Below are 9,831 nucleotides of genomic sequence, written 5' to 3'. Positions count from 1 at the left end.
TGCTTCTGCTCTGTGAAAAAATATGCTAATGATGAAAATAAGGACTTGACAATTTACTGAATACTAAGCGGAAAATCTGTAATGAATTGCCTGTGTTGTAGTGTTCAGTTTAGGCTCTTTCCTCCCCCCTCCCCCCCAGTTTCTATGGAATGCTAGAAATAGCATAAAAAAAAGATTATACCATTTTGCAGGATGTTGTGCATGTCCCTTAAGACAGAGTGCTTAGAAATAAAGACAAAAGTCAGCTGTGGGATAAGTGAAATTCAAAGCAGTAACAAATAATAGGTTTAAATACTAATTTTGCAATGCAAAAGAAATACAGAGAACAAAACAGAAACGCCAAAAAAAACCTAACCCCAACAAATAAATCTCAATCAGCAACTAGCAAGTTGAAATGTAGAATAATTCATTTTACACCTGCAAGAAAAAGCAGCTTCTTGGGTTACTGGGATGTTGCAACAAAAGCTCATAAATCCATTAAACCAGGCATGTCTTCAGGTTCCCAGCAGACTTCAATTTTCACTGCAGGTTTTAAGTCTTCAACAGATAGATTAAACACTCTTCCTAAGAATATTTTACCAAAGTGTTCATTCAAAAGGTGACTCCTTCTAGCTAAAGTCTCCATATCATTCTGTGTTTAAAAGTTTGATATATATGGCTGCTCCTGACAGGCTTATGTGTTGAATCACAGTTGCCCAAATACTTCCTAAAGGAAATACAGTAGATTATTCTTCCCTTTTCTAAACACAAGAGAGCTGAACAAGGTTGCTGGCTACTCAGCAACAGTTCTTGCGTTTCGCCCCTAACTAGCATATATTGATATTAAGCTCTCTTGCAGGTCTTGTTTCTGACTTTTATTTTAAAATACTAGTTTATTACCTATGTACTTTAATGTTAATATGTGACAGATCTTCATTTCAGAACAATGTTGGAAACAGAACACATTCTGTCAAATCTCAGTTTCCCAAAGATATTTTTGAAAGTTTTGGCTCTGGACAACAACAGACACTATTATTGGAAAGCTCTTCGATGTCCTTGCTCCTCTTACAAAGATGCTGGCAAAGCAGGCTGATAAAGGCAGTAAAATCAAAGAACATATATATCTACTTACCTTCCACATAGTCATGATATAGTTTATAGAACTGCAGGCCAATTTTGGATAAAAGAACAGAAAAACACTCTGTAGACAGTGGAAGGTCTCTCTCTTCACTCATTTAAAAAAAGAAATCAGGCTTAAAGCACCACACTGTGGGAAACACACTATACACACACAGAAAAAAAGAAACCCAACCAACCGCCAAAACAAACAAAAAACCCACCCCAAACAAACAAACCAAAAAACTTGCACTGCTGAGAGAATGGATTAAGGATCTGGTGAAACCTTCCTAACGTAACTTCTGTAAGTATCGTATTGTTTTGAATGTGTTTAGATCTCTTGGATATCCTTATTTAATTTCTCTTTCTGAAAGACAGACACAAACTTTAATGCAGAATTACTCTTTGAAATACAGAAACATTAAAAAAAAAAAAAAGATCCATAGCATACTTACTTAAATATTGCTAAAAGAGGAGTTACACTTTGTAGGAGAAATGTGGGAAGACAGTAATCACACCATATAAACTTTAGGATAATGCTATGCTTATGGTGCAATGCAGGATGTTTTTCTTTTCATCAGCCTGAACTACATTACTGCTTTTCAGTCTCTTTCAATAGTAGTCCATGCTAAGAGACACAACATATGAAAAAGAAAACACAACTTAAATTCTTACATTAAACATCAAAAGATATTGATGAAGGAATTATTACACTATGCAAAAAAAGCCAACACTGAATTTGTTGACAAATTTACACTATTTAGTCATAGCTGATGTCCATCTACTTCAAAATAAAATGTCCTTTAATAGGAAGTGTTGTCATTACTGCACAAAATAACTATTAAATCTTACAAGATCATCAGCATCTGCACTGCTATCCATTATTTGTTATATTTAAGTTTTTGGATTTCTTCTTGTATTAAAAAAGGAATATCTTTAATGTGGCATTAACATATTATGGGGGTCTTAATTTCAGCAAATTAGGCTGTGATAAAGAGGACATGGGCATGCATTCAAAGATAAAATATTTTTGCAATATAGACCTTTAGAAGTTGAAACATGCTTATCACATCACAAAATTTAACAACCGTAATTCTTCCTATTACAGCTAAATAAATTAACTGCTAAAATTTTCACATTTCCACTGAATTACTATAACTTGAATATCTAATGATCATACGGGTCATTCTCCCTTACCAGTAAAGCATCAAACAAATAAAAAAGCTTTATACACTGCACTAGCATAACGTTCTTTGAGAAAATACAGATTAGGCTTGGGTGGGAGGAGCAGAAATCTAAGTAACTGCACAAGTAAAATAAAAATATTTTAATAGTAGTGAGGAAGCAAGTGCGTCACACAGACTAGATTCCTGTTTTCCCAATCCTTGCAGACGCATTTTGCAGAGCTGCTAATAGATTTAAAGAAAACAACTTTATGGCAGATCTTTTAAAACAATTAAAAAAAAAATCAAGCAACTATTTCCTATCACTTCTATGAAAAGTGAAAAGGCACCTTAGCACCCAGACACAGAGAACTATTGTACCAAATGGAAAACTGAAGTACTGAACACTATATGAGAAAAAAATGTGTATGGAAAAGTAACAGTAACACAATAATCTTTAAAAAAAGAGAATCAACTGGTTTGAAATCTCAGTTTACCTGAGAATACAGGAACAGACTTCAACATGATGACAAATCAGGCACAAAGTACAAAAGGGGAAGCCATATGAACTTTTCTAAACTGTCCCAAATCATCTATTGAAGGTCCCAGACATGATAAAACGACGGAATTGTGTTTTTATTTCTTCATAATTGGTCCTGGAACCAAGCTAAAGAAGAAAGCTTGGTTGGTCCTAAGCCAGAATGCAAAATAAATATTGAAATCTGGGATGTCCACATTGTATTAAGAAAAGTTCAGGCACATAGAGCAGTCAAATTAATGGAGTTTGAGTCCTCATATACGGGAAGGAAAAAAGGGTGACAGCAGATTGGGGTAACGGCAGACCATGGGATTGGTGACCCAGTTTGAGAAAGAGGGAGGATTCATGTAGCAGAAACTCTTGGGACAAGGGACTGCATGTAGTTAGTTGGGAGCAAGTAGAGATACTGCACCAGCAACACCAATTTAATGGACAGGATATTGGGAGTGGAAGAGCAGAAGACCAGGCTATATTCTTAGCTCTGTATTTACCCTTGAAAAGTATTACCCTGCTTCTGTTTCCACTCTTTTTTCACATATGCTCAATTAATATTCTTAACAGTAAGAACAGTGTCCTCCAAAGTATTCTGTGTAATACTCAAAAGATTCTTACTATTTACACTGTGTCATTTGTCATCTGAAATATTTCCAAAATTAAATCCACACCTTAATAAAACTAACAAAGGAATTTGCATCTGTGACACAAGCATGATTTTTAGGTTACCTGTTAACAGCTGGGGCACCTCTTACTACATGCATCATAAAAAAAAAAACCAAACAACCAAACAAAAAAACCCCAAACAAACCCAAAACCGCCAAACCAAAGAGGTAATTTTATAAAAAAAGCTGACATGCAGACTGATTTTACTGGACTGTTTACTGAAGTCCCTAGACAGAGAATCCATTGTCCTGTGAAAGGAAGAGGAGCAGCATTAAAACAAACAAACAAAAAAATACCCTGGATAATTTCTAAAAACTGAAATATGGAGGAAAAATTAAGATAATGGTGGCTCAGACAAAAAAGAAAAAAACATTCAAGGTTAGTTGTTAGTTAAGTTCTTATATAGAAATATATCTTTTATAGGTACCCATAATGGAAGAAGAACCACCACTAATAAATAAAAAGTCCTGTTGTCTTTGCAGTTAGCTGAGGGAAAACATTTGAGGTTTTGTTATTTTTACATCTGTTTCATTAGCACCCAAAACCAGTTTTCCAAATCAATACAAAGACAGGATTACCGTCATACAGATGTAAGCAAGCTAGCTTTAAACTAACAGTGGGGTAATCACAATGCAGCAACATGGAATCAAGAATTAACAACGCTGCCCTTAGGCTTAAGTTAAAACCATAGTTGTTTTAGGGCTACAGCACTATCAAAAACTGAAATAATTCTCACAGAGGTGACAGGGTTGTGATTATACAAGTTACAGTTGTGATGTTGGAATGCAGTAATGTAGGAAACCCATCAGTTTTTACCAGGTTAGACTGCACTGTGGCATAACAATGCCGGGAATGCCTAGGCAAGAAGGAACAAGCCTGAGATTTCAGCTGGTGAATTGCTGCTATCACAACTGCCTACCAAATTGGGCGGTTTGTTGCTACACTGGGAAGAACAGTGTTTCAAAGAGGTGTCTGAAGTAAATTTATGCAGAAAGGCAGGTTGTACTGTAAGTTTGTTTCTTTCACTGCTCTACAGCCAAAAGGCACATCTGTAGAGGCATAAAAATCAACCTAATAATGCCAGGCAACAGAACGTGAATAGCTTTCTCTCTCTCTTCCCATCAAGGCTTCCTTTCAGTCCATTGCAGGGAATAACTACCTTCAAGATAAAGCAATGCACTCCTTTAGCTGAAGAGGCTCCCAAATAAATTCTATCAATCAGACATATGCAACCACAGAAGCCTCTTAACTGTCTGTGCTCTTCCGTTAACAATCAGAGCCTTAAGACAAAAACTGTGGTTCTTTCAGTGAAATTTTTAAGAGCTTTTGGTTATTGGAGGGCATTTGCATTTTTTTATTTTTTTTAATGTGGAAGATAAAAACTATGACTTAATAATTATGAATCACAATGACATCTTGGAATTACTTTACAGAGAAAGGAAGTAAAAATTTCTCTGTCTACATGCATACACAATAAAACAAGGAACATGAAAATGATAAACAACAGAAGACAGTTGCCAGCTCAATTAGCCTATTTACAGAAACAGGAGCATTTAAAATGGGTCTTATTTTTAAGTCAATAGCTCTAAGGATGAAGTATGCAAAGGCTTAAAGAGATACTGTCAAAAAGATCAAAGGATTCGGAAGTGACAGTAATATTTTCAGGAGTACCATCTCACTTCAGAGAAAAAGACAGACCCTGCACAGATCGTGTGTTTTATTCTATTGATGACTCCACTCAGCAGTTCGAAGTGGGTTTAATTCTAGCTAACCCACTATTAATATTTCTGCACAAAGAGTGTAAATCTAGTAAGAGTGTCTTGAGATTTATTAGGGTCATACTTTGCTGCTTTCCTAGGCTCAGAAGACTTAATATGTTATGATATCATTCATGACAGATATTATCAACACTGTAGAGTGCAGAAGAAACAGCACTATTGCCAGTGCCAGTGGCAAGTGTCTCTTCTTAGTCTTCTGAAAGACTACTGTCACAACAATAAATCAATAGATAGCTTAATCTTGCATAGCAAAAGACAAAACATGCAGAGGAAAATAGGAGGAGAAGTTAGGACTGATGCTGTGATTCTCATAATTGAAATGAAGATCAACAAAGAAACATCAGGAGAAAGAAGTTTAAGATTCCTACTGGAAAATGAAAACCAAAATGAGATGAAGGGATTTTTTTTTTTAACCTCTTCTGTGAATTACCTGAAAAGAATAATCAAAGTTACTTGACAATACAGAGGTCAGTTACTCTAGCTGTACAGCAAAAATACTGTGAAATTATCTCATTCCAGGGTTCACAGTCCTGAGTCGAACAGAGGAGGAAATTAAATAGCTAGCATAGCTGTGGGCTAAAGTTGCACTCCAAAAAATTAAACATTGCTTGTCCCATTTTGAAAGTTTATTGGCTATTAACTTCTACTGAGAATCTTTGGCTTTAATCTTATTCAGACAAGTAAATTTCTCAGCCTCACCAAGCAAAGGAGAAAGGGAACTACAGAAAGCAAGACATAATCTAGGGTTATTAGCATCAAACATTTATCAGAATTTGGCTGGATATTCTCCCCTAGGACTCAAGCAATATGTATGGCCCAAGAACTTCAAACTGATCTAAGAAAATTCATAGAAAAATATGGATCAAGGGATATGCTAGTTCGTTCCCCTAGTTCAAGGCAGGATCAACCAAATCTACATAATTCCTGACAGACACATATCTAAATTGGTTTTAGAAAGTTCTAGAGATCTGTCACAGCTCCCCCACAGCTCAAGACAGGAATTAATTATACCTGTTAGAAAAAAAAGTCATCTTACTATCTAATGGGAATCTTTTACTGCTAAAATTTAAAGGCCTTATTTCTTCTCCTGTCCATATCAGACATGCAGGGTAACTTATTCCTTTACTTTTTTCCTATCTTTTATGTATTGGAAGACTTACTATGTCTAAACTCCACCTTCTCTTCCTTAATCCAAACACCTAATTCATACCAACTTCTGCCTTATTTTTATGTCCCTGATAATTTTAAGCAGTATTCAATTGGTCCTATTCTTCATGAAGGTGCAGTGCCCCAAACAGAAGGGAATAAATAGGTTAACCTGGTGGTCCTACAGGCAATTTCCTATTAATGACAAAAGAGGGCAAAACCAAGGATGGTACTAGGGTTAGAGTTTAATATAGCAAGAAACCAGGAGAATTAGAGAAGTTTTTTTCTGTGAGAATCAGCAAAAAATTTTAAAACACATGACCTATTTAAATATCCCCATTATGACCATACAGGCATCTCTTGGGAAAAGAAAGACACAGGGACAGAGAAGCATCTGGCAAGTTCCTGGGACTGTGTTAGGAACAAAAATCCTTGAACGGAAGATGTAAAAAGCAGTTAGGAAGGAAGGCAGTACTAGCTTTGACTTGAACCAGTGGGGAAGAAGCACCTGAAAACATTGAGCATTCATGAAGGGTTGATTCTTCATTTTTAGGAAAATAAGGGAGAACACAAAAAGAAGAAAATGGGCTTCGGGAAATTAAACTTCAGCAAACTCACACACCCACCATGCACAAAGACATATCTGTAAGCACACCAACAGATAGGAAACTGGCTTGCTCTTCCATGAAGGGGTGGCACTGAGCCCTTACACCAAAAACACAGGAGTGCTAGTGCTTTTTCTTTGTTGACACCTAATTAGAAAGGTGTCTGTGATTAAACAGCTACTAAAACCAACACCAGGAACAAACATGGAAAAAATTGATTAGATGATAATTAAATAAATTAGATGTTCTCAAATCAGTTAAAGCTGTTGAAATTCACCATAAGGTATTTAGGGCTAACTCGACCAGTCTCAGAATTATCAATTGTAATTTTTGAGAATTTGTAGAGGATAGAAGTGATTCCAAAAGATTGGAAAACATCTCATGACTAACTTGTAAAAAATGAAAAAAAGGCAGGGCCAAGGAAGTAGCAGCAACTGAATTTCAATTCCTTCAAAATATGGAATAAAAATTATTTGGAAGTATTTAGCAGATAAGTTGAGTTGAGTAATACATAGACCTGTCAAGAAAAAGTTACTTCAAATCTATCAAAATATTCTTTATGACATAGTAGCAGACCCTGTAGTTAGAGAAACAGCAGTAAGCGTATCATGTAGCCTGACTTAATGAGTCTTTGGACATTGTTTCTCATGGGACTTTCATAAGTGAAGAAGAGAAATAAAATGCTGCCAAAGGAAAAAAAGTTCTAATAAGCAGATGACACTAAACTTGGAAGGGCTGCACGCATGCTGAAAGACAAGACTACATGTTAAAGCAATCTTAATAAATTTGAGAAATGGTCTGCAGAAGACCTGAATACAATTCAGTAAGGAGAATTCTAGACCTTAACAGGAATAAGTAACAGCAGAAATACAAGATGGAGAACAACTAGCAAGGCAGCAGCACAGTGGAAAAGGAGCACTGAGGCTAGAGTGGATCATACTCTGACTGGTAGTCTATGTCACACTAGCAAAATCTCATGCTAGGATGCATAACCAGCAAGTTGCAAGTCTAGAAATTTACAGTGGGGCAGGGAATTGTTTTCAAAACAACAGGACAGTGGATGCTAGGAAGGAAAATCCAGAGCATTGTGCACTGGAGCGAGCTGCTGTCTATCTTTTTTATAAAGAGATTTCAGTGTGCAGGACTGTTGGTTTGACACTGTTCACTATCAGCACAGGCATGAATGTAAAATAAATACTTCTCTCTCCTCCCCCCCCAGAAGAAAACCGTATATTTTCTACATCCCAAAAAGGTTTGCCTTAAAAGTTTTTACTCCTTCTAGGTAGCAGAAGCACTGCCTGCCTGCTGACTGTTTTACAACCAACCATGGTAACAGGAAAGATTTTTAAAAAACAAAATTGAACTCTACAACCCCCAAGATATATAGGAAACTGGGTAGGTGTATAACCTCTCACAGGACATGTCAGTAAGTTTTTATTTTGATTTCTAACATATATCTGCTTTGTAACTTTGGAATTTTCCTCCTACTGTATTTAATTATTTGAGTAATAAAAAAATAAATGTGCAACGATGTCTTTATTGCAAACAAAGAAAAGAAGAGGCTGAATAGTCTGCCAGTATCTTTTTAAAGATTACCCATAATGACAATGAGATTGCTGAAAATCATGTTATTCATTCAGATTTACTACCCCAGCAAAAAGCTTTAGATTAATTAATGCTGCAATATATTTGAAAAATGACTAAGCCAATTAATCTCGTTCATCTATAAATGGAGCAGTAGAGAGGAGAACTTTTGAAGAACTTAATTTAGGATTGCCAAGGTTCTACCGACAACTGATTATCAGTATAAAGGAATAAGTAAAGTATATTAAAGTAGTAACATATAGCTGGTAGAAGTTCAGACTTGAAGAATACACAAATCAATACAGAATAAAATATGCTAGCAACATTCTACTGCTTATGACCAGGTGACTGCACATCATAAATTTACATCCCTTGCTCATCTTAGCTGGCTGCAGCACAGAATCCAGGAAAGGTCATCTTTAGTAAAGGCAAAGGTACCATACTGGTGGAAAGGTACTGAAAGAAATTGAAGAGCTGGATGAAGTAAGTGGGAGACTCTGAATTCAAGAACTGTGAAAACAAAACATTACTGAGGCCCAATCAACAAATATGAAGTCAGATAACTTTGCAGGTTTGTGCCTAATCAATATTAAAATGCAGCAGAAACACAACTTCTACATGAAATCAGAAGTTAAATGAGAATCCAAATACTTTAAAAAAAAATCAATACAAAATCAATATTTTTTGTTTTTACAATTGCAGAATTTAGAATTTTTAGGCTAATCAGTTTAGGATGACCTAGCCTATAACATAGTACAATGTTTCAAGTAAGGAGTAAAGAACATTGAATTTTATCCTTCTCAGTTACCTAGATACTCGTGACCACATATGGCATCCTGCAATCTACTACACATTCACACATACCTGCACAAACCATACCATGAATAAGAATCAGAAAGAATCTGAAATCCTTTTCTACTTCCCTGCAATTCTCAGTTTCTCAGTAACTGAAGAAATGAAAGAAGATCTAGCTTTGAACTTCTTTAAAGGAATCTTTCTCTTATTATTCATTCTGCAGCAATTAAAAAGGGCTTCCACATTTTCCATATTTAAATCATAAAAACACTGCCTTCACTCCCTCCCATTGGTTTTGCACACAAAATTTTATTCATGCACTGTTCACGGAAACAAGAATTTTTAAAATTACAAAGAAATGCTATTATCATATTATCAGGCATGCGAGCCTCTCCCATGCAGTTGTCTCATACCACAAGATGTAAGAAGAAGAAAGCAATCTATTCACTGCTGTGAGAAACAGTATC

The sequence above is a fragment of the Haliaeetus albicilla genome, chromosome 3, assembly GCF_947461875.1.
Source record: "Haliaeetus albicilla chromosome 3, bHalAlb1.1, whole genome shotgun sequence".
Lineage (NCBI taxonomy): Eukaryota > Metazoa > Chordata > Aves > Accipitriformes > Accipitridae > Haliaeetus > Haliaeetus albicilla.
The sequence above is the reverse complement of the archived record's forward strand: the minus strand, read 5'-3'. Positions refer to the sequence as shown.